At 41.3% G+C, this 25,358-nt stretch overlaps 1 protein-coding gene across 11 annotated transcripts in view; it reads right to left on the bottom strand.

Moving 5' to 3' along the window:
* The window catches only part of APBB2 (amyloid beta precursor protein binding family B member 2), a 161,419-nt gene that overhangs the window by 122,420 nt on the left and 13,641 nt on the right, over positions 1-25,358 (bottom strand). The window contains exon 1 of one of the 11 annotated variants that reach the window (XM_059844931.1): positions 21,613-21,660. The exons of 9 other annotated variants lie outside the window; for them this stretch is intronic. The gene's annotated coding sequence lies outside the window, so the exon portion shown is untranslated. Of the gene's footprint in view, positions 1-5,809; positions 5,853-21,612; positions 21,661-25,358 lie in introns of those variants that run through there. One more of the 11 variants, XM_059844932.1, reaches the window with a different exon arrangement.

The following is a 25,358-nucleotide window of genomic DNA, read 5'->3' as shown; positions in this document are numbered from 1 at the left end:
AAGATACAAAATAACAAACATTTAAAACACTGTACTGCCTTCATATGCTCAGAACAAATTAACTTCCTTTAAAAATAAAAAATAACTGTTTAAAACACTTTCCTTCCAGTTTGTCTATTACTCCAGCATAGTTTATTCTAAATGTTATTAACTCTAACGAGTAAATAACAACTAGAAACTGCATCTAAAGAAATCTCACACACATACACACACATGCACATCGTTTCACTGGAGACATTCCCCATGACACACAGAGCAGATCATTCACCAGTACATGGATACAATAGGGCCCTGTCCACAGCAAAGGTGGTGATCAAGTTTTATGTAAGAAGAAAAGAGCAGTGGTGATTACTGGAAGAAATGAAACATAAAAACAGTTATTACAGTTGGGAAAAGACAGATACTTTAAAGGTTTTGAACAAGTGATTTTATTTCACCTGATAGTGAAAAGATCAGATCCTTCTTTTGCACGTAAAACCTGCTTCTCAACCCTCTATGTCCTGTTCAGAGATGTGCTTTTAGCAAGGATTATGTTGCCTTTATTTGCACAACAAGAGAGAACATCAGAAATTACAACAAACCTTAGAATCCTTAGGCTGAATCACCCACACTCAAATACAGTAAATGCAAACACTTGCAACCATACAGATGTATTAATTAGGATACAACTTCTGTAATATGAGCATCTGTATTTATTTTTTTACTTATCAGTTGAACCAGCATCATTTAGAAGATTTCTTTAAAATAAGCCATTGAAAAATCACAGGTGAGGCTAAACACAGAGTAACAGCACAGAGATCTAGGATTTTATTTTACTACCTACAGGGAGAGGGGCCTTGTACAAATTGCTTAAGCTCATAGTAGGGTGGTTTACAAACTAACTTAAAAGCACAACCACCCCACGTAGTACCCGTGGCTTCTTGGCAAGTGTCTTAGAACAGCCTGGGAGAGAGACTGTGTAACACTTTCTACAAGTGTATTAATAATTTGTTTTGATGCTGAAGACCCTCAGTTGAGGTATAACCTGTGCACAAAACACAGAGCTGGAGGAGTTCTATCTGTGACTTCCAAACCAGAGAACCATAGCAAGATCCAAAGAAGTGACAAACCAGTAAAGGAGACATTAGAAGACCCAAAGAAAACCAAAGTGACCTATTACTCACAAATAAAACTATCTCAACAGTCAGAGAAGACTCAAGACTAACCATTCTTATGCCACAGCCCCTGCAAGATAAGGCAGATCTCCAGAATTCAGCCAAACCTCCCCACGCTAGGCAGGCAAAATGAGTGAAGAACCTACTGTCACCTAGTGCTGCAATTTAGCATCTTCTAATATTCTTAACTCCTAATTTCCAAGACAGTATGTTTTGCAGAGTTTCAGCTTGCTGAAAGTCTGCAAAACATATCCAGAGCCACTGACAAAGGATAATATGCAAATAGACACTATTACCAGTAAACCTTAGCTACACTGTTATTTTGTGCTCTCATGGCTTCCTTCATTTCAGGCCCTTTACCACGAAACAAACAAAAAGCACCTATATAATGATTGCTTGTTTTACATGATAAATGAAGCAGCAATTTATGCTAGCTAATAAAAGAACAAATCTATTGTACAACTTCAACATTTCAAGGGATAAGAATAAGCAAGTAATAAATACCTCCATTTGAGTGAAGCCCAAAGTTAATATTAGGATAAATCTTAACTCACACAAAACCCAAAGGCCTATAAATGCCCCTGACCTCAATGCATTTCTTCTAAAGCAATCCTTTTAGTTGCTCTGTTTGGTGGAATGCAGCTATGAACGACAATAAATCTGGGGCTGAACAATTCACAAAATGCAAGGTAATGTATATATCTGAGTCAGTGACTGGACCATGTAAGGGTCAGAGATAGTCTTTCACATAACTACTGCCCCAGCTCACTCGTGCTCAACACAGCAGTCCAAAGGAGCAACTTCCCTCAGCAAGATGTCTCAGAACAGGGCAGGTTTAATCTTCACTCATATTACTACACTGGTTGAGTTGTGAGAAAACATGCAGCAACCTAAGTCAATTTCTTGGTTTGGATGAAGAAACACAAAAGCAGCTCAAGACTGATCAATTGTTAATGTGTCATGAATCACTCTTTCCCCTTAGCAGCTACAGAAGTTGCTTGGGGTCCTACAGGAATAACCCAAGTCCTTACAGGACAACACCTACAATTATTAAATAACAATCAACAGGCTTGTTGATAGTAAACAACTACCTACTTGCACAGGCTTTTCAAAAGCATCTAACACTGATACAAAGTTCTGTGAAAGGATAAATCTTTCATGGAGAACGCGAAAGACCTGAGCTCATGCACATCTTGTTTTCTCTGGAGATGCTGCTGCAGTATCCCACTGCCAGGCCCAGCTCTCAGACATCTGTCAGTGTGGTGACTGATTTACCCCCACACCACCTGCAGCAGTCTTCCACAGCACAGGAGCTTTATACTGCTGATGCTTATGTTGGGCAAGTCTTAGAAGCATTTACTCCTCAAGGTCCATTCGTGCTTTGCAGCACTTTCTTTTCTGACAGATGTCTGATGTCTGCAAAACTCAAGGCCAAAGTAGAGTCAAAGGTCCTTAAGCTGGTAGTGGCACATAATGAACAAGGAAATTGCACCATGTAATCACAACAATTATATACAATTAGTATATATGTACTTTGTCAGAGGAACACAAACAGGGTGAGTAAAATAGGCTCAGTAACCACTTTGCTGCTGAAGGTTCTGTTAGAGGCAAGAGGCAATTTCTCACAGCACTGTCTCTTGAGAGCATGCTGCAGGGATCAGCTGCTTCCTCACCACCCCTGAAAGGAAACCCAGAGGACTAACATCTCTGGGAATTCACACCCACAGCACAGGCATAAAACAAGCAATATCTGACTGAGGCACAGATCACAAGCATCAGCAAATGGTGATATGTACAGCAAGATATAAAGGATTCGAGAGTAGAAAGCTGCATTTTTACCTTCTAGGAAGCTGAATGGAGATGAATACCCACTTCTGCATTTCATGCCTGTCTTCAATTTGGGTAATTCCAGCTAGCAAGATAGACCTCTTCCCTATTGCAATAAACTCTCAATGCTTCTGAAAAAATACAACCCAAGGCACCCAAAAATCCAACGTCATTGTGCCCTGTGAAACAACAGAACTACACAAGTTTTGCTCAGCTGCAACAAACAGGTCCTTCTCCCTTTTCATTAGAAATGCTTTAGTTTAGATTTCCAGACTGCTTCTGTTCAGCAGGGCTCCCACTCATTGGTGGACTCAGCCCACCCTGAGCCTCCAAGACCACGGGAAGCTCAGGGCAACCTTTTCTGTTACACCTCCTGATCTTCCTGTGCCTGCTCTGGCACCCTTTCAAGCAGCCTCCACAGGGAATAGGATGAAACCAGGCACTGTATTTAACTCATACTTGGTGATATATAAAATCAAGCCATGGCACTGGCTGAAACAAGAGGACAGGGCCACATCACACAACATGTGGGGGAAAAAAATCCCACAAAACAAAATACAAGAATAAGGATTGCCTCTTCCAGCAGTAACTCACTGGCTCAGCTGTAATATTAATTTTCACTTCATTTTTATTTTCATTTTACTTAGATCGATTTGGCCAAAAAGGATGCTCTTCTGTTCATAAGAACTCTTCTCCCAGTGTACCCAAACAGCTGAAGTTCTTTTTCAGAAGTGCTCCAAACTTAATGGATTACATACAGCTGCAAGGCTACAAAGCTGGGTGATTTCACTTTACACTCCAAGTTGTGGCAATTAAAAAATTACAAATACAGAAATAAGCAGCGTTGTTTCTCTGAAAGCTGCATAACTCCACCTCCCCATTCAACACCCTGCTAAGGCACATCCTGTGTACTTGGACATGGCTTGTGAGTACTGCCCAGTATCACACTGACCTTCCCTGCCAGAAGCTGGGGACTTTTAAAATTTTCTCCTTATTTTTCAACCTTCAGTCTAGCAATTCTATGCTGTTCTGTGAATCTCTGTTCCTTTGAAAAAGGGGAACACAGCAGAGATAATAGCTACAAGTTGTCAAACACCATATATAAACCAGAAATTAAAAAAGCATACTATTAGTTTGCAGCTGAAATAGTTTCCAACCCAATTAAGTGTATTTTAAGCTATATATGTGCAGTAAATTATAATTACTTGGGTAACTTAGGTACAACACAACTCTAGTGTTGTATGTAAATTCAACTTTTCTTTATCATATTAGTGAGAACTCCCTTTAATTTTGATGAGTTAGTCCAGGAAAAGAAACGCAATGCCATATTAGCACAAATCTAAGGAAAGAATTGCTTACCTAAAATTCCACCATTTACGGTTTTTGCAAGGATCTAAAAACACAGCCAAGAGTCACTAGAATTGCTGAATATGGTTTTTAGAAAGTGGGACACACACACACACAAAAAGAGCAAAATTGCAGATCCATTAAAAAAATCACTTTGAGTTCAGGTCAGCTTCTTATCACAAAGGTTTTGTAAAATTACTACTGAAATTACTATTTCTTTTTTGGCAGGACATCAAGAAAAAAGACTTGAAACATCAAAACAAGCCTATTAAATAATAAATTTGTCCCCCAGATACTTTTGACCTCAAAAGGAAATGGTCTCAGCCATGGTAACTTATGCCTGCATTGCTCCTCCTCTCTTTCAGAGGTACATTCAGGCACCAGTCCTCCATAGGAAGTGATGTGATTTCCCTATGGAGGCACCTCAAGCTAGGCACATTGCTCAGATTAGAGTGGCACAAAGGCAAAGCACCTTCCATGGTCATTTCTGCAGCATGCAGAGCACAGAGCTGAAGGACAGCAACAGACAAGCACCAATGGCACCAAATAATGGCAGTCACTGAGGAAGAAGAGCAGATCTCCAAACCCTGCTCTCAGGGAGCCTCATCCATTCATTAAAACTGCATCCATGTGTTCTGGACAAATGCCACAAAACCAAGTTCTGCAAAAGCCTCAGCACACACCCAGACAGAAATGCCAACCACCTCCTCCAGCCACAGCTGCTGGGGCCAGGTGAGAAGCAGGAGTGGTGAGAAAGGGGGAAAACAAAGAAAAATTCAAGAAATCAACACTAACTTCCCCATCCAAAATTACTGCCTAGCTTTCTCCAAACCTGCACCAGGATTTCAAGTACCTATTGGACCACCAAGACCCAAAGAAGTGGTGCACAGAATGACCCAGTCCCGAATGGAATGTAGGCATGGGAACTGTATTTGGGTTCATTACAGAAGACCAGTAGATCTAACTTAATGACTTGCATCAGCACAGCCTCTCAGCTGTACAGCTACCTTGCTGAGAGAGCTGTTGGGAAGCCCTACCAGCTCTGATTTGCCCACAGACCCCCCAAGTTTGCACACGCATCACGTAGTGCAGATTTTGGTTTCACTCAGCTGTGCACTGATATAAGGCCATAACTCTGATGACCTGGCTCTGGAAATCTGTACATTTCCATTTGCTTTTCCAAGTCTGTTTTTTACTTATCAGAAAAAAAAAAAGAATCCTCTACTTGTAAAAACGCATAGCATTTTTATTCTTGTTCCAAGCCAAAACCAACACCAGATGGAAACTTGTTTAAAATTCTTACATCTTTCTGCAAGGAGGGTACTACTACCAGCTAAGCAGCCCCAGGGGAAAAAAGTAAATTAAAAAAAAAAAAAACAGCAATGGACTATGAAAGTGATTTACATTATATAAGATGAGTAAACACAGAAGAAAATCAACCAGAGTGACTTCTTCAAAAATAATAATGCCTTATTACTTACTTTGAAAACAATGAAAAGTCCTGAAAATACCATCAGGTCCCACCAGATATGAAATGCATAATACATGTTCCTAAGGTTAGTGGAGGAAACCTGAAGTAGTTTTACTCTGCAACACATCTCAGCTCCTAAAAAGATATAAGGCCACAAACAGTGAGTCAGATCATGCCAGTTGCAGAGGCCAAAGACACCCAAAAAGCCATTTCCCACCCTCAGGCTATGCAACTATTTGAGTGAAAAAGCCAGACCAGGAGAGAGAATGAGACACCTTGTTGTTTCCTGAGTTTCTGTCTGTAGCTTTAAGGGGGCTGCTCTGCATGTCACCCGGTCACATTACTTGCTGGAATAATAGGAACAGTTCTGTAGGTGACTCATTCATAATTCATAAAATCTTAAGCATTTTGCAGCTCTCACTACAAATGCAGAGCAGCATTTTCTAGTCTCATTTACCACAGCCAGGCTCAACAACAAACTGATACCAAAAATCAGTAACAGAAAAGTTTTCTGATCCTGAAAATACCTGGCAAATAGTATGAATACAGCACTTACACAGCAATCTTATTCAGAATGTGTGCAGTGGCCCTTACTGATCAGTCACTACAGAAATCTGAACAATGGCATGTCTTTTTAAGAAAGTAAGAGCTGTCAAAGTGTATGTTTATACTATTTGCAGAGCATTCTTTATTTAGATTTCTATGGTAACCAGTAAGTAAGAGGACTGCAGTTCGTATTTAGAATTTTTTTCATTCCCCATAGTCCGAACTAGCAGAAGTACTATGACCTTTTTTCAAGAAGGAAAAAGCAATAAGCAAACATCTTATGGACTCAAATACAGCCAAATCTTTAATTATTAACTTCAGATAAAGTTCTCTAATGTAGCAACAAACAAATCACTCATTTAAGTTATCCTTTTTAAAGTAATTTAGTAATAAAACCAGTCTGGTATGCATTACCCACCAGGCAAAACTTGTCACAATGGGATTTCTACTGTTACATTATTTTACCTGTCAAAATGGGCAAGGAAATGGAAAGGAAATGGGCAAGTTTGTTCTCCCTCTGTCACATAAGGAATCAGGGACCTCATATATTATGAGAACCAGTACCTGCTGCAGGGGTTCCATACTGTTAACACAGGAAGAAGCATGCTCATCATTAAACCACAACAATTTAATTTGAAAAGAGGGTCAGATAGTGTACTGCAGCCCACACTCACCCTACAGCTCCAGAACAGACTATGACCTGGCTGGTCCAACAGCACATTGTGCTTGCTGTAAACACTATAGGGCCAGCACGAGAAGCACCAGCTCCCTCACCCACGCTGCCTGGTTGTGGGTTTTCCCATCAAGTCCTCCTACTTACATTTTGGGATAATAAAGCATCAGGAAGAACATAATTGCTCTGTTTTGTAAATAATCAGAAATCAAAATGATTGTTATTTATTTCTTTTGAGTGGGAACTGCAAAGCAGGAAAAAAATTTACTTCTCTCCCAAAATACAAGGTATGTCCATTTTAACATCAGAATTGTACGCATTCTCAGGTATTCACTTCCTTCCTTTTGTTAGTCTTGATTTTTGAAGAGGATGCCAGCCCCGGACACTAGTCAGCCAGCTTTTAGCACCAAATATCCAAGACTAATTTCCAAAACCTCAGAAAAATTAATCCACTGGCAATGTCAAATGATTTTTAAAGAATATTCCTCTCCCACATTCCACATCTGGCCACTCTCTTCCAAGCATTTTGGTTGTTAGAGATGGTACCATACCCCTACCTTCTGGAAGCTCATGAACAAGTCTGGAGCAAGTGCTCCCCAGCAAGCCCATTTTTGCCCAGTGCATTGAGTTAAGGTTTTGGGAATTGTAATTCCTCCCTAGACAAAGGCTATTTTTATCAAGTAAAGAGGAAATTCTGCCCCCATCTCCTGTGAGTTTTATTATACATCCACAGTTCCCAAGTGAAACTGCACAGGACTTTGAGAACTACAGCATTCTGGCAAGAGCACTGAGGGTTTAGTCATGAGACAGCCCAAAACTGCTGAGAGGAAAGCAATCGCTGAAGGCAGCACAGCGGGAGCCCTCCACAACCACATTCCCTTCCCACTGCCCAGAAGCAGACAGATGGCCAGGCAGCAGCAGATGACAGCCAAGGCAATCGCTCTGCACCTACCTAGAGTCACCAAGGAGACCACTCAGTCTCAAAAGCCACCTTTTGGCAGACCTGTTTAGCACAAGACAAAAGACAGCTACCACCAGTGCTGATCAGCGCAGGGTCAGTCTGCGCTCAGCCTCGCCTGCGATGGGACAAGGGGACATTGTCAGCAGCCCCCCAGCACGGGACCTCCCTGCCCTCACTGCTGCCTGGAAAGGGCAGAGGAGATGGCAGAGGCACTCCAACTACCCAAAATATCCTGAAGCCCTGAGAGCCAGGCACTCTCTGCAGCTAGGGCAACTCACACAGCCGAAATTAAAGAGCAGGGAAGCAGTGGGGAAGGTACACTTCACCACCAGAGCCCCATGAATGGGCACCATTCTGCCTGGTTCCCCCAGGGGCCTGTAAGCACCAGCCACTTGATCCCTCTCACCAGCTTCTCCCGGCCCCCAAAACGGTGGTGCATGAGCACAAACAAAGGCATCCTGTCTTAACATACCACTTTATGGCAAGAGCATGGAAAAGCAACAGTAGGCAATAGTCAAAAAAATCAAAGAGAACAGAAGTCTGTGGAACAGAAAGCACTTTCAAAGCCCCAAGTTTCACTGGGATGCAGAAGCCAGTGAATGAGCTCTCAGTTTCACTAAAATTACTCCAGACTAGTAAAGCATAACATTACACAGGGTAATAAATTTGAAAAACAAGAACTTGTTAGATACAGTAGAACAGGAATACATTTTCTACCTGTGGCTTATATCCTCCCTTGATCTAATAAATCCAATTAATTTCAACATCACTGAAGGAAAACAGAGTACTTCATCTCCCTCGTGTTCCTATCTAATGCAACTAACCAGTTTAAAAAGGGAGAAGTTACAAGTGCCTACCAAGCGATGTGTCAGCCAGAGGCAGGCTCCTTGCCAACAAAAACTGCAGCATGTTCATCTCTGCACCTCCACACCAAGCCTCCTAAAAAATATTCTTCACAGCAAATCTTTCCTTAGAAACTTCTTAGCATGAGCTGTGCTGAAGTATCTAATTGTGTTCTGCAAAGCACATTGCAAAGGTCTCAAATATTTCCTCACTCTGCTTGCACATGTTAACTTACATAAGTCATATAACTGTAGAATATCCTGAGTTGGAAGAGACTCACAACGATCATCAAAGTCCAGCTCCTAGCCCTGCACAGGAAAACCCCAACAATCACACCATGTGTCTGAGAACATTTTCCAAACATTTCTTGAACTCTGTTAGATTCAGTGGTGTGACCACTTCTTTGGGAAGCCTGTTCCAATGCTCAACCACCCTGGGTGAAGAACCTTCTCCTAATATCCCATCTAAACACCCCTGGTGCAGCTTGATGCCATTCCCTCAGATCCTGTTGCTGGTCACCAGAGAAAATGTTCAGCACCTGTTCCTCTGCTTCCCCACATGAAGAAGCTGTAGACCTCACCCTCCTCCAAGAACAAACCAAGTGACCTCAGCTTGTCCTCACATGGCTTCCCCTTTAGACACTTCACCATCTTCACAGCCCTTCTTTGGACTCTCTCTAATAGCTTTATATCCTTCTTACACTGTGACAACAGCAGTCAAGGTGAGACTGCACCAGTGCAGATAAGAGCAGGACAATCCCCTCCCTTGCCTGGCTGGTGATGCTGTATACACCCCAGGACACAGTTCACAATCATACACAGATGTTCCAAAGACGGGGGGAAAAATCCCAGTCCCTTTTGGCTCACTCAATTACAAGCCAGCCTCCTGCTACTCACAATACTGCAGTGGTACTCCTATACAAGGGCACTTGCTTTTGAATGCCAGAGGTGATGGAAGGAAATTAAAAAAACCCCACAAATCTATGATACTTTTTCTCCACAGATAGGAAACACAGAAACAAAGAGATAACCATAAGAGAAAACACTATAACATGCATTGAAAAAAGCAAAACAAAACCAGAAAAAATGGACTGAGTGGCCCAGCTGTCATCCTGGCCACCCTGAGGTTCTGCCGTGCTGGCAGGTAGCCCCTGTAATCCACAGGGGCTGCTACTGAAGGAATGCAGCCAGTACAGAGCAAAATGCTCAGAAGAGCAAGGGAATAAGGAGGCAGGACTTTGGATAGCTTTTGTTCTAAATGTTTCTAAAAGGACTAATTTATTTAAAACAACTCTCTTCTCTTCCATGTGCAGCATATTTTATCTAGCTTTTTAATTTGTTCTGACCAAGCTCATGTTCCTTCTGTTCAATCCAGTAATCCAACAACTTGATATGTGAACCATTCAACACTCCTTTTAACATGGAGTTCATATGTCACTGATAACCAGTTGCTTAGGATGCAGAAACGCATTGAAAATCCCTGTGCAGCTCCTGTGGCTATACAGAATAAAGGGCACAAAACTTTCCTGGAAAAATATCTCTAGTATCCAGCTACAATGAAAGGGGAACGCACCTACACAGTTTGGCTGACCCAGATATTAAATGCTTGGCCTCTGTAAATAAATAAGCAAAACAGAAAGACAAAAGAAAATAAAGTGAAATTAAAATAACTACAGAAAATCCAGGCTAGGACTAAAACCCCCCTCAACACCCCCAGATATGCCCACAACAAAAAACAAAACCCAACATGAACACAGGTATTCCTAAGGAATTTTTGCTGCATTGTCCTCCAGTAAGTGTTTGGATTTTAAGGTCACACACAACCATTCAGTTTCCCAAGGAAAGGGGAATCAGATGGCAGCAATAGCCCCTCTCTATTTGTGCTGATTTCTAAGAAAAAAGCACCTAAAAAATTAAAAGTCCATGGTAGGCACCATAAAGCTACTACAGTTATATATAAGCATTACAGAAATTTAGATTCTTCCATAGTCTGAAATATCTTTAAAGCATAACTATTCCACTTTTTTGAAACAATTTTGTCAGTGTGCCTGCAGGACTATAAGCTAGCTAGAAAGGAATATATACCCATTGCTAGGAAAGGGCTAGCTGGGAAACGCAGCAACAGCAGAGAAGCACACAGAGCTGAGGAAATGCTCAGCACACTGCACAAGCCTGAGGTGCCTGGCCACCCCAAGGCACAAAGGGGAACAGGGAGCTTTCCTTCCTATTTTCTCAGCACAAACCTGAACAGTCAGGCATTATTTTCTATCATCAGATAAGAGCTAGCTTTTGGAAAGTTAAGAATCCGACATTTAATTAAGAAAATTTGCCCAGAGAACAGACTGCTTACTCTCTGCAGAAATCACAAACACATCCAGTTGCTTCTAATATACAAGTCCAACTACACAGCAACCCATGACACAAACACTGCAGTCTAACACTTGAAGCTTCACTACAAAGGCACCATTGTCAAAACTACCAGTTAATGCTGTGAAACAGCACCTTAAGAGCATATTGCAGTAGTATTTCCTTTATATTAAATATGCAGAGCATAGAAACAAGTCAAAGGTGCACTTTTGGTAGTCAAGTACTTTTCTTCTGAACACAGATTTCAAACAGATCATTGACAAACGAGAAGACCTAGGAACACCACAAGGGTATGTTCTCCAAATATTTTGTTCAGAGGGTTACCACAAAAAATGCAAAAGGCCTCCAAAAACCCCTACTTGAATCTAGCCAGAAATGCATACCACACAAGCACAGTACTTTCACTAAGGAAGCAGCCTATGGGGTGGTTTTGTTTATGCACTGATTAGGCTGTTAAAAGCTTTCAGAGGTACCCCACCTACCAGGGTGCATTCCTCAGGGTGTGTAAAAACACAAAGGTCCTCTTTTTCACTGAAGATCTCTAAAACTGTAACAGAGAACAGATTGTTTCCTAACATCTTTCATACAACCCTGTTTGTGTTCCTGCAATTCAAACACATTATTCCCAACATTTAACTTCCTCTTTATCTTAATCCATCAAATTTGATGAATATATTGGCATTATTTTCCCCACAGAAACCCAAAGTCAATTTATAAAACAGTAAAGCTTAAAGACTTTCAGATATAGTGCTATAAAAAACTTACAGTCCAAGTGTTGTTGTTTAGATATAACTTTACTCACATTACAAAGTAAAGATGCAAAGGACAAAATGCCTGGATGGGTGACTGGTGTTGCAAGTGATGACTATTTTTCTTTAACCTATAAAGCCTTTTCTTTTAAATACAGTCTTGCAGATGTAAAACCAAGAGTAGTATAAGTGTACAGGAGCACACTAGGAACATCAGCAATGCTGACTCTAAAGCACAGAGATCCATCCCTGAGATGGCACTGGCCCAAAGTGCCAAGGCTGCATGCTGCTGCCCAAGCTGAGGCACATTGCTTCTGGTCCTGAGCCAGATGGCATGAAACCAGCTCAGATCTCTTCCATAGCACAGCACATTTATGTGCAATGCAGATAATCCTTCTACAACAACCAAGTGCAGAAGGTGGGGGGGACATTCACAACAAGAAAAATTCCAACAATGCTTGGCTGAACAAGACAGCAAACTGGCCTGCATTATTGCATTTGTATCTTGCCATAAACAACACCATCTAAAGTCAGCTTGCTTCCAAGATTTAAACTCAATAAATAGAACCTACTTGAGGAATTCTACTAATTTACATATCAAATACTAACGACCATATCACTGTTTCAACCCTTTTCTTATTCCTTCACTGATGTTAAAATTTAGGTTTCATTTCCTTACCTTCCCATCCTTTTGCTGCATGTTGGCTACAATTTGGTAGAAACATCCTACCTTAAGATTGTAAGCTGTGTGTTTGGAGAGATGCTGGAAGTGGATGTTGTCTGCCTGGACTTTAGTAACGCCTTTGATACAAATTTTCACAGGATTCTCCTAGAAAAACTGGCTGATCATTGCTTGGACGGGTGCACTGCTCTTCAGGTAGAAAACTGTGTGGGTGGTCAACCCCAGAGAATGGTGATGAGTTACATCCAGCTGACAGCCAGTCACAAGTGGTGGCCCTAGAGCCCAGTTTAATACCACTGTCAATGACCTGGACAAGTAGATGAAGTTTATTTGCAGACAGTCTGCATACGACACAAGTTGGGTGGGCACACTGATCTACTGGAGGACACAAAGGCTTTCACAGAAGGATCTGGACTGGCTGGATCAATGGCCCAGTGCCAGCTGGATGAGGTTCAACAAGGCCAAATGCTGGGTCCAGCACCTGGGTCATAACAACCCCCTGCAGCACAACAGGCTGGGGACAGAGTGGCTGGAACGCAGCCCAGTAGAAGAGGCCCTGGGGGTGCTGGTCAAGAGCCAGCTGAACACGAGCCAGTGTGTGACCAGGTGGCCAAGGAGGCCAATGGCATCCTGGCTGGTATCAGAAACAGAGCGGCTAGGAACACACCAGAAACAGGACAGTCATTGTCTTGTCCTCAGCACTGGTGAGGCCACAATTCCACTGAATTGTGTTCAGGATTTGGGCCCTTCATTACAGGAAAGACTGAATGAGACGCTGGAGTGTGTCCAGATGGGCAGAAAAGCTAGCAAAGAGTCTGGAACATGTCTTACACAGAGAGGTTGAGGGAGCTGTGTTTGTTTAATCTGGAGAAAAGGAGGCTCATGGGGGCTTTTTCACTCTCCACAGAGAGCTGAGGTTGCAGCCAGGTGCAGGTCAGGTTCTTCTCCCAAGTAACAAGTCATTTGACATGAGGGAACAGCCTCAAGTTGTGCTAGGCAGATTTATATTGGATATCAGGAAAAATTTCTTCACTGAAAGGGTTGTCAAGCATTAGAACAGGCTGCCCAGGGAACTGATGGAACCACTGCCCCTGGGGCCACTTAAAGGACATGTAGGTGTGGTTCTTAAAATAGGGTTTGGTGGTGGACTTGACAATGCCTAGTTAACAGCTGGACTGGATGATCTTGGGTCTTCTCCCAACCTAAATGATTTTATGATAATGGGTAGCATCAGCACACTATATGCAGAAACCAATTAAGAGCTGGAAAATATTTGACCTATGTGTACAGAATTATTGACTAACGCTCAAACACAATTTGAAAACACAATTTGATCTCAGCAGTCACGCTTGCATGAGGAACACCAGGACAGCATTCACACACTACCTCAAACTAACATACACTCCAGTATCTGGTCCAATCTTCCAATTTTTCTTCAAATTATGTAATTTTTAGAGAAAAGTTGTCTTTATTTGGCTGTTTGTTTTTTCCTACACTCATGTTTTCCTCTCTCTATTTATATATAAATATCTATAAATCTATGCACCAAGATCTTAATATGTGAAGTACAGGCAGACATAAAGGCACCTTTTCTTATAAAAACAAAACCAGAAACCTGAAGCTCTGACCATTTTCATTAGAAATCAAAGTTATCATGATGATTTTTAAGTTAATCTGTTACTGTTACAATGTTTCCTTGCTTTCATATTCCAGCTAAAATCAGCTGTGGAAATGACAGTAGAAAGAGTGTTTTTTTAACACCATAAATTTTAAGCCAGAACAGAAGCCGGAAGTTCTGGAAGTTTCACAGGAAATCTGGTCAGTTTAGTTTTATTGCTGGAAGCTGCCTCAAAATTTCTTTTAACATTTGAATAGAGAACAGATATGAATCTCTGAAAATTAGGGTTCATGTGCAGCCAAATCAAAGCAACACATGAATGGGTACTGTCATCAAATTGAACTGTAACCACCATCAAGCTCACCACATACGTGGCCTCTGGTGTGATGTTTTATTTAATAAAGCAGTACAGCCTTAGTTCCTCAGGATAGGGACTATGCATTTTGAGTTTAAGTAAGACATTGTGGGCCACTAGTGAACTATCCCTTTAATGCTCCTAAAAAGTTCTGGGTACTACACAGAATACTTGGAAAGCTGTATTTCAAATCTTATGCTTTTCCAACCATGTAGTTAGAGATAGTTAAGTCATAACAATCAATTCTGGATGGCAGGTAGTAGAACTCAGCTGGAAACCTGGGCTGGGCCCCCCCTCCTCACACAGTGCAGAGCACAAGAGCATCTGCTAGCTTCCCATTCATCCCACTGCATGTGGGACCCCCTCTCCACAAATCTGAACTACTATTAAGTTTTTACACCATGGAATCAAGCACAGAGTTTCATCACTAATACTTAGCTTTAATTCCAAACAATTCCTATTTAAAAGTTAACAGGATGTACATGTGTACATGAAATGTGGAGTAAAAAAAATAAAAGAAAATAGAGTTCTCATGCTTGAGTCATTAGAGATGACATGTTTCTTGGCATAAAGCTAAATAAGAAGAGGGAAAAGAACAAGAACAGCTGGACAAGATCCAAGTTCTTAATGCTTCCAAAGCAACGGATATTTACTGGCCAAAGAAGACAACACCTCAAATAATTTCAGCAAAAATAATATTTTTCTTCCTAATTCTTGAACAGCTGTAGTTACCAAGGCAAGACTACCTTATCCACCTGAACTGCCCTTCATTCTTTGAACTAGTGCACTACATATGGCAGCATCAATGTGGATGTGTTTTACAAAATTCATTCAATGCAAAAAGAACTTGTACTGGACTGCTCTGTGGATACCACTAGTAAGTGCCAAACCTGAACTTCTCCAAAGTAACATGGCCAGCCACAACAGGCACACTGGTGTCTGAGAGCAGGTCTGTCAATCAGTAGTCCCTGATACACTTTAAATGAAGCATGCTTTGCAATGCCCACCCAACCAAGGAGAAAGCAAGGACTGCCACATGCAGCTCCCCAGGCAGCATGGGTTTGCCAAGATAACCAGATGATGGGCAGGCGGTGAGATGTATAGATACCAAACCCTAGCTGGGAGACCAATTGCAAGGGTCAGTAAAAGGGTTCAGTGTGCACAAGAGCAGAGTGGCATCCTATCTCCCACATCCTTGTCTTTTGAAGTATCTCACAATGCAACAAGCTGAAAGGAAGGCTGCAGCAGAGAGATAAAACAGGTAGGAACCTCAGAAAATGACAGGTTCTGATGTAAAGCAGTATCTGACAGGACCATGATGAATCTGCAGAGAGACATAAGTGACATGAATGGACAAGAAATAAAACAACAACGGATCTGAGTAATAACAAATGTGCACTAAATGCAAGTTTTTGAGCTAGCTCACAGGATTTTTAACTAAACCATTAATTATAACATATTGAAAGGGACTTGAAACAGCTCAGCAAAAGCTTCAAGATACAAGCCATGGTTTAAAAAGAACCTCACATTCCACAGTTTGTGTAAACAAAACTGAGATGAAGAGTAATGTTAGCCTAATTAAGGTCTTCTAGAGGACACCAGTGCAGATTGCTTTTTTATAACATGCTGTGCTAGTCACATCAAAAGACAAGGTTACCTCTTTCATAAAGAGGTAACAAGTCTGGCTCTGTGAATGAAAAAACCCTCAAAGTACACTGTCTTCCTGAACAATCCAAATCTGCTGAAATACACCCAAGTACGATAAGACAGAAAACCATTGGAAAAGGAAGCCTGGCAGCTTCTGCTTGTATATACAGAAGAGTCTGTGATTATGTAAATACAAAAACTAATTCTGGCAGGAAGCCATGGAAGTATGGAACATTTTATGTGGGTCTCAGGATCAGGAGAATTGTTCCATCCACACCAGGTTTATTACTAAGATTCATTTATCAACAATCAGGTCTACCTCTTACTGTTACAGACCATGACAAAACAGCCTCATGGACAAGGAATTGAAAATTTTAGGTATTGAGGGACAGAAAGGATAGAAGGTCTGATCCACCCTGATGACCTCCCCAGTCTCAAAAAGCACCACTCTATCTGTCTGGCACAGATAGACCTCATTCCACAGTGGGTCTGGCTCTGGTACCAGACAAAAGGAGCCCTACACAGGAGCAGTAGTACCTGCTGAAAAACTGGAACAGATTTTAAAGTGAGAAAGGGTAGATTCAGACTGGACATAAGCAAAATATTTTTATTATGAGGGTGATGAGGCACTGGAACAGATTGCCCAGAGAAGTTGTGGATACCCCATCCCTTTAAATAAATGTTCAAGGTCTGGTTGGATGGGGCTTTGAGCAACCCAGTCTAGTAAAAAATAAGATGTCCCTGCCCAAAGCAGTGGGGTTTTTAGACCACATGTTCCTTAAAGATCCCTTTCAATCCAATCCAAAACATCCAATGACTCCATGATTCTACCTGCCCTACAATGTCCTGGTGGTCCTGGCTACCACCCATACAGAGCCAACCTGTCTGAGAAAACAAGGGAGCACCAACAAACAGAGCCAAGACACAAAAAGATCCAAGATACACAAAGCCAACTACACAGAAAACCATAAGGCCCTGCACACTGATCCTCATGCAAGTGGGAAGGACAGCTCCACATGAACAGCACACAAGGGTAACCCAGAGAAATGCTTAATTTCTGCAGAACTGACTACCTCTCAACAAGGAAAAATAGCCCTCCTTTGAATGCTTTCTGATCTTAGACTTACCTCTTCCATAGTTCCAAAATATTGACTGAAATGACACTTTGGTGCATCTGGAGATTTGTCATACATCTATCCCAGCCACAGAGCTCCCCTCCTCCTCTTGTTGTTCCACACATAATATACACACATGAATCCCCTCCATAAATTGTGCAAAGTTTAACTTGTTTCAGAAATTGCATGCTCAGCATCTGGGAACACATTTCCTAATGATCTTCTCAGTACTGCCTGTGCTGCTGAAGAGTTTTCAACCCATCCACCTCAGGAAGCATATATTTACTGTGAGCAAAGATCTATTTTCTTGGAGAAAAAATGTCCTAGCTTGAAGCTTAGATAAATCAATGTCCCTAAGATTAAATTATCTTGCTGCCCTCAAAACAAGCCCAGATGAATTTCTTTGCAGCTGAAAAAATAAGTTTTATGCCTTTTTCTGCCACTCTGCAAGCCAAACTGTGATTACATTTTTCTGCTGTTCAGAGTTAAGTGGTCTTTGAAAACCATCAAGATTTGTTAAATCATCTTTCTTTCTATCCTAGGAAGGTAACCTGTATTGTTGTCCAAGTCATTGCTTTTCCAGGATGTTAGCTCCTCCAGTGGGTAACCTTTTCTACCTCATCCAAATCCTACCTTCTCCTCAGGGTCTCCTTTTAAAAGTTCCTTTGTCCCAAGACATGGTCCCAGGAAAAGTAATCCATTCTAGTCTGCAAAAGACCATTCACATTCTCTCCCTACTGAAGGCCCAGACATCATCTCTACCCAGATGATGAAGGCCAGATTCTCTCACTCTCCTGATACCAGTGTCATGAGATTAAGTCCTCATACACAAAGAAAACCTCTCCATACTTGGGCAAAGCTACTGCCCAACTATCCACCAAACTGTTTTGATAAGTCCCAGTGAGGGATGGAATATTCAGTAATGGAGCTACAGGAATGCCATGCCAATGATGGAGCCTCATAAACAGATAATCACAGTAAAACACTGACAGACATGTAGCTTGTCATCTCCTTCCTTTTTTCCTACCTGTTCCCACAGACAAGTGAAATACCAACACTTAACAAGTCTGCCTGGATGCAAGATATCACTGTCATCACTGAAGGAGATGCAACTGAAAATCTTCCACTCTTCTCCCTTCAAACTCATCAACTCCAGTCATAAAAAGCACATTTCACTGCTTGCTGCTCTGCTCTACATTCACCTTTGGGCTCTGGTAGATTTTACTCTCTGGGAGACCTATCACTTCAGATAACAGCCTGTAGAAAAAGATGGCTTGTCCACATCTATGAGCTTCAGCTTCATATTGAAGGTGACCACTTAAGATCAAAGCAAAATATAGACTTGAAGGGAGCAGTGCAAGTACCAAGAGACCAGTTCCCAACAGCTATCTGTACTCAAACATACAGTGGAGTTGCTCATCACATAAGCCTATGATTAATGGCATCCTGATGAAAATAGGAATTCAATTCCAATTCTTCTAGAATAGCCAAAGGCCTTTTGGTATTTTCAGGATGTCATTTTGGTGTCTGGACCTTTACACAGCCTGAAACAAAGAACAAGCACTTGCAAAAGAAAGAAAAGGAAGTGTAACGTACAGTCTGAGCGCTAAATCTATGCTTCAGCTATAATGAAAGGGTGTTTCTGCAAAAAGCAAAGTCACAAAAACACAAGCAGGGCACCAATGGGAAAATATAGGTACTTCTGTGGCAAATTGTTCATCACTGCATACAACATCTCACTGTGGGCAGCACACTAGGAAGGAAAGCAAAAGGAAACTAAAAAAGGTGGAGAAAAATGGAGGTAAAAAACACTTAAAATGAGAACATTTTGACTTTCCTGAAACCCCACCCACTGCAAGGGCTTAAGGTGCTCAAGGACCCCAGGCCAAACATGCTCCACTGAGGAGCCTTGTTAGTTCTCTCCAGAAACAGTGAGGAAGTTTGCTCTCTCCATTACACTGGAGTGAAAGTCCCCCTTACACAACAACTCTGCAGGTGAAGTGGAGGGAACTGGAATCACTGACACCCTCACATGAAGATGTCAGAGCCCAACATCTCAGAGGAAAGCCCCAGCCATGAGGTAGCTGCCTTTTGCAGATGCTGAGAGCCAATGCTTCCATTCAGACAGAAGCAATATGGTAACCCAGTAAGTTAAAACCAGATTATTCTTCCCAATTGCTCCTTCCACCACACTTTGTTCAGTGGAAAGAAAATTAAAACCTAGAGAAGTTGTTGCATTCATTAATCTCTGCAGACTCACTGCAATCATAATTGGGCAGCCTAACTGCTCAGAAGATTATGCCAGTGATTCAATTGCACTGCAATACAGATAAAGATATCTGCATAAAGTGGGCTGCAAAGTACTAAATATAAAGACCTAATGAAGTTATACATTTGTGCATCATTGCCCTTTCTAATAGAGTTTGGAAAATTGAAGGCAACATACTATTATATATCATGTGCTATTATTCACATAAGTGCCTAAATTACAGAGTTTTGGGAGATACTAGTTACGTGCATATTAAAAAGTCATTTATTTCATCATATAATACACAGAACTCTTTCAAGATTGAAATAGGAAACATGAAAGCGACATCTGAATAGCAAGTCTCAATTAAAAATTATTTCTGCTGCCATAACAACAGCTTTTCCCTCCAGATTTTGGGTTTCCCTCTCACACTGAGCACAGCAGGAAGAGAATTTCTGAACTCTAATTCATGTTCTTCACATTTATCTTCTTCCCCAAAAAAGGGTGCTGAGTACAAACTGTGACAGGAGTTCACATCTTCTCAGAACACTGGATGAAATTGTTCATACCACTTAAGTACAAAGTTAGAGGACCTGAATAAATCAGGTTTAGGCTTAATATTTAGACTAGAGCCTCTTGAGAGCAAGGGGGAGGTTTTTGTATCTCTGCACCAGATAGAGCAGAGATACAAAAACCACTATTTAGAAGCAGAGGACACCCTGAAATGTGCAAATAATGTTTACATGTAGGGATACAACCAAGTTAGCCTTTGCAGCACTTGTGATGGAGGCCTTGGCTCACCTTGCACACACAGGGATGAAGATGCTGAGTAGCTGTCAATCATATGTCCCTTAATGAAGCCCTGGTGTTATTTCACACTCAGCTATCATCCTCTGGTTTTCTTCCTTGTTATTTTCACCTTGTGCCTAATTGATTACAAGCTTGGCTACCACTGGAATTTGTTCAGCTTCACAGTAGCCTGGCCAGGGGGAGCAGCCAGCCCCAGCACCCCACCAGCCCCTCCTCCAACAGGGGAATGGGGACAAGGAGCGATGCCCGGGCACAAAGGGCACTCCAGGTCAGCTGACCTCTGGCACTCTGGAATCAGCTGCTCCACAATAAATTTTTTCCCACCCGGTGAACATTAACTGCCAACCCCCAAACTCAGGGTTTGATGAGCCTAGCTTTTCAGAAGCCATTTAATATCAGAAATGGCTTTCTAAGCACTCTCCCCCTTCTCCCTCAAAGGATTTCACACAGCTTCAGGGAGACAGACGAAAGCTTCCTCTCAAAATTTAAATATAAATTTATATTCAAAACAGGCTTAATTACTAAACTGCAGTTTGTTTTATGTAAAAGGATTTGTCTTTATCATAGAAACCACAGCTGTTAAAACAGTGTCTGATAGTACTCTTTTCCTATCATCACTATTCCTTCATTAACCACAGTGTATATCTTTTATCTTAACTGCCAAAAAGAAGCTCTGAAGTACTAAGCTGCACAACTTCCACTCGAGTTAAGAAGGCTATTACCATCCTCACAGCAGAGATACATCAACCACAACTACCCCAACACTGCACAACACTGAAGTGACATAAGCAACATCTTTCCCAAACTGTTCTTTTAATCATTCAACATGTGTGTCCTCAGCTAGAGGCACCAAGCAGAATGCAACCCTCCTCCACAAGCAGCTCTTACAACCAAGGATGCCACACACTGTTTTTGTAATAGCAAGAGACAGCACCAAGTTAGAGTGCAGCTGGCTGCAGAGAGATGCCTGTTATTCTTCCTTTGACTTCTCCACATATTCTTTTCATCTGTGCTTGGCGATGTGGGCTTCAATCTCTTGAAAAAGAACATGAATCTAAAACCACACACTACATTTAGTCTGAAGGTTTTCAAGTCTTTGAAGGTTTTCAAGAGATTTCTTTTGGATTTAACTACAAGGTTTTGGAAGAGCTAACAGCAGCACCCTTCTTGTGTCCCTGCAGATGGGATGGCTGTACTTACATCTAATCCCCACAACTTCACTTTATAACCTCCCCCAGCTTCTCTGCCTCAAATCTTCAGAAGTGCAGGGAGTCTGGAAAGAAATGGAATAGAGAAAAATAAAACAAATGAAATTTTTAGCCTTTTGTTTTAACCTCTCTTAGATGAATTCTTAAGTTCACTCTTCATTTAAAATGAAGAGTGCAGTTTCCAAGGCACACCAAAAAATAAAAAAAAAAAAAAAAAGAAAAAGAACTTTAACAATGAGAAAGGAGTTGGAACAAAATACCTCAGCATTATTTGTTTTAAAGAGCTGAACAGGAAGTTCATGAAAGGTATCCTTAGCCATGAACACTTTGTGGTTTTCATTGAAATGTACTGATGTATCACAACTTTGGCCAAACTTCTAACTGCACATACTTCAGGGCATTAGGTAACTTCAGAAAAGAAGTCCTCTTTTTACTCAAGAACACACAAAATCTTAAATTTTGAGGAAGTCACCCCATTCTAACTTAAAACCACCACTCAGCAAGAGGGAAAACTTCTCCATTACAACGCTGCCTCTCGTGTTGCCATTGAGCTGGTGGGCTTTCCCTACCTCAGCGGCCAAAAAGATCCATGCTGGAGAAGAGGATGAAACACAGAAGTAACATCAGTCAGTGTCTAGACAGTGACTTTCCATGCAAGCCTTTCTTGTTTCTATGCTGTGGTAAGGCCAGATTGATAAAAGGTGTTGAATAGCAGCTAAAGGCACTCTGGAAAAACAAAACACCAAAGCAACAGGAGTCGAGCCAAACTCAACTGGATGTGTTTGCAAACCCTGCCAGGAGCATAATGACCACTGTAAAATGTAGCTGTCCTCACAAGGCAAAGGAAAAATGCTCCTGAGTACATGCTATTCAAAGCCTGTAACAGCTTAGGCTGCCAGGCTGCTAATTCCTTCAGTTTGTAAGTTCTTAAACAATCTGTTGACTGATCTTTCAAGGAGAAAAAGCCTGACACTCACGCCAAGTCTTTTCTTCACTTAACCACCCGTAATAAAAGAAGAGTTGACCTGCATGTAAACCAACAACCAGCCAGAGGAATTTCCCTCCTGCCAATTCCTGGATGTCACACAGCCCTGTAGATGTATTTACCATGCTAGTTATCTTTTGTATGATCAAACACTAGATTGCAGCTGGTACTTTGAGCACCAGTGCTAAGAATCCAGGTGGAGAAATTTCCCCAGGGACTATGGAAAGCAAGGCCTTAAGGGCACCTATATCTCAAATCTGACTCAGTAAGAAAAGATAGATGAGTAACTGTTTTTCTATTAACTGAACAACATTACTCAAGCCACCTCCCTCCACTTTTCCGCCCAAAACACACAAGCACAATTACCAAGTATTTGAAATATGTAGGAATCCTTACATAAACTAAAAACATCCTTAGAGCATGTGTTAAATTCCCCAGCACTGCCAATACAGACAGATCCTTTCCTGATCAAGCACAAAGAGGTTATGCAGGAACTGAAGGCAGGCATCTTCATGGCAGATACACAACATTCATAACTCCTTTGTTCTGGTGTCTTGCAACACAAATAATTTTATTGGTCACTAAATACTATGTTTCCATATAATTTTAAAATTGTTCCACAATTTTAACAAACACAACAGTGTTTTTCTCAATATAATGCTTTCCTCTACCAACACTAAAAACACAACTTGAGTAAGGCAGTTTAATATGACCTTCATAGAGAATGAGGTGAATTTAACAGCAACCTTTAATTATTTGCTTGGGGCAGGGGTGGGAAATTTGAACTAATCAGCCCCACTGAACTTACCTATCTATTTCAACCTGAGGGAAAGTTTTACAGCAGGAAAGTGTTTGTTAATCTTTATTCCTGGTCACACAGGGACATGAGCAATGCTACTACAGCTTACCCACCAGAGAGGGAGGTGTTCTGCTATAATTGCAGTTAAAAGGTACATCTGTACAGAGAAACCTTAAATAACACTGCAAGTTTACATCTGCCTTGGCAGGGAGCAATACAAAAAGGGAAACAGGGAGAGATGTTTATGGTCCAACCCACCACAGCAGAGTGAAATATCAAACAGCACATATGCTTACAGCTCCTCTGCTTTGTGCCACAGCTTCCCTACTCCCGTTGCATCATGAACAAAACCCATCAGTAATGGTCTCTTGCTGTGCTCCTGCCTTCCACACAAAGCCATGCTTCTTTTGAATGCTGCTCTGTATCAAACCCACTGCAACCAGTTAAGCATTGCAAAACACTTTTGAGTCCAAACCCAGCTACCCTACTTCACAACATACTGCAGATTGTTTTAGAAGGGAAGGAAAGAAAAAAAGCAAAGTCAATAAATCTTTAGCTTAGCACAATTTTACCTTCTGTTTTGCAGCTGCTATATAGCAAAAACTATGCCTTATAGCAAAAATTAAGGGAATATTTCCAATTAAAGCATATCTTGATCTCAAAATATGACCAATCTGATTCAAACTCCAGTCCCCCCCCCATCAGAGAAGTAGTTTCCCATGGGTTTTGGATATACATCAATTTATTTTAAGTACCAGCTGAAACTGGGACTAGAAGCATTTCTCTGAAAAACAATCCTGAAACTACAAAGGTCTCACTGTCTGCCAGGAAAGAACAGCAAAAACATGCTCCAACTTGGCTGATGCTTGGACACTGCCAGCCTAAAGCCAAAGCATTCAGAGCCAGATACTTCAAGGAAGAGTGAAGCTGTTCCTGAGCTCTTCGTTGTGCAATGACCCAATGTCCAGTTTGGGGAGGGAAGAGCCAAATTTTGTATGAACAAAGTGACATGGCTTTCAAATATGATTCAGAGTCCAGTTGCATCAGAGGGAAGTACTTCAGTACATCTACTCTACTAGCACCAGCAAGCCAAAATCAAAGTACTGAAGACATTAAAGTACTGCCTAAAATGCAAAAGCAAAGCCAAAGGAACCACATACTGCTGAGAGAAATAAAGAGATATTATCCTGGCAGGTAAAAATGTTTTCCCAGAACACCAAAATCCCTGTTGTAACTTAATAGCAGTAACCCAAGCTATTCAGATCCAAAGGTTTTTTAGGAATTTTGGAAACAACATCTTTTACAGAATTAAGAATGCACAATGCCATATTTAACTCCTGGCTATGACTGACTCAAAGTTAATTCTTCTCCTCCATCTTATCTTACTCATGCCAGTTACAATGGGTTACTCAGAATCAGCATACCACCCATCAGTAACAAGGGTAGCAAATGCTTTTCTTTAGGCAGGAAAAACTTATTTTCTACACTGTTCTTTGAGTCTAACACAGGATAGATCTTACCACATGCATTAAAGGTTCAACACTGACTGTCTACATAAAATCTTGAATTGCTGCCATAAAAAATTTAAATACAGTAGAGAAGCAAACCCTCATTCTTGCTCTAACATCTTCTCTGTCGACCTTACAGAGCTGCCTTGATTTGCCATGCAGATCTGCAAGGAACAAGAGAAGAGATACAACTTGGATCATCACTCCCTGTCTTCATGGGCTGGAGATGGCAGCCCATAACTTACATACCATGAACTGGGGAAAGCTGAGAGCAGGGAAATCCTAGCACTGCTCCTAGGACTGCCCATCGTTCTCCAGTGTTGTGTTGAAAGATACAAATCACTTACACACAATAATGCTACACTGACACTTAAAAATACCTAAGGACATCTCTCCTCTCCCTGATGTTTTTAAGACAGGCAACTCTAATATATAAACTAAACCCT

Source organism: Haemorhous mexicanus, chromosome 4, assembly GCF_027477595.1.
Source record: "Haemorhous mexicanus isolate bHaeMex1 chromosome 4, bHaeMex1.pri, whole genome shotgun sequence".
In the NCBI taxonomy this organism is placed as follows: Eukaryota; Metazoa; Chordata; class Aves; order Passeriformes; family Fringillidae; genus Haemorhous; species Haemorhous mexicanus.
The sequence above is the reverse complement of the archived record's forward strand: the minus strand, read 5'-3'. Positions and strand labels throughout refer to the sequence as shown.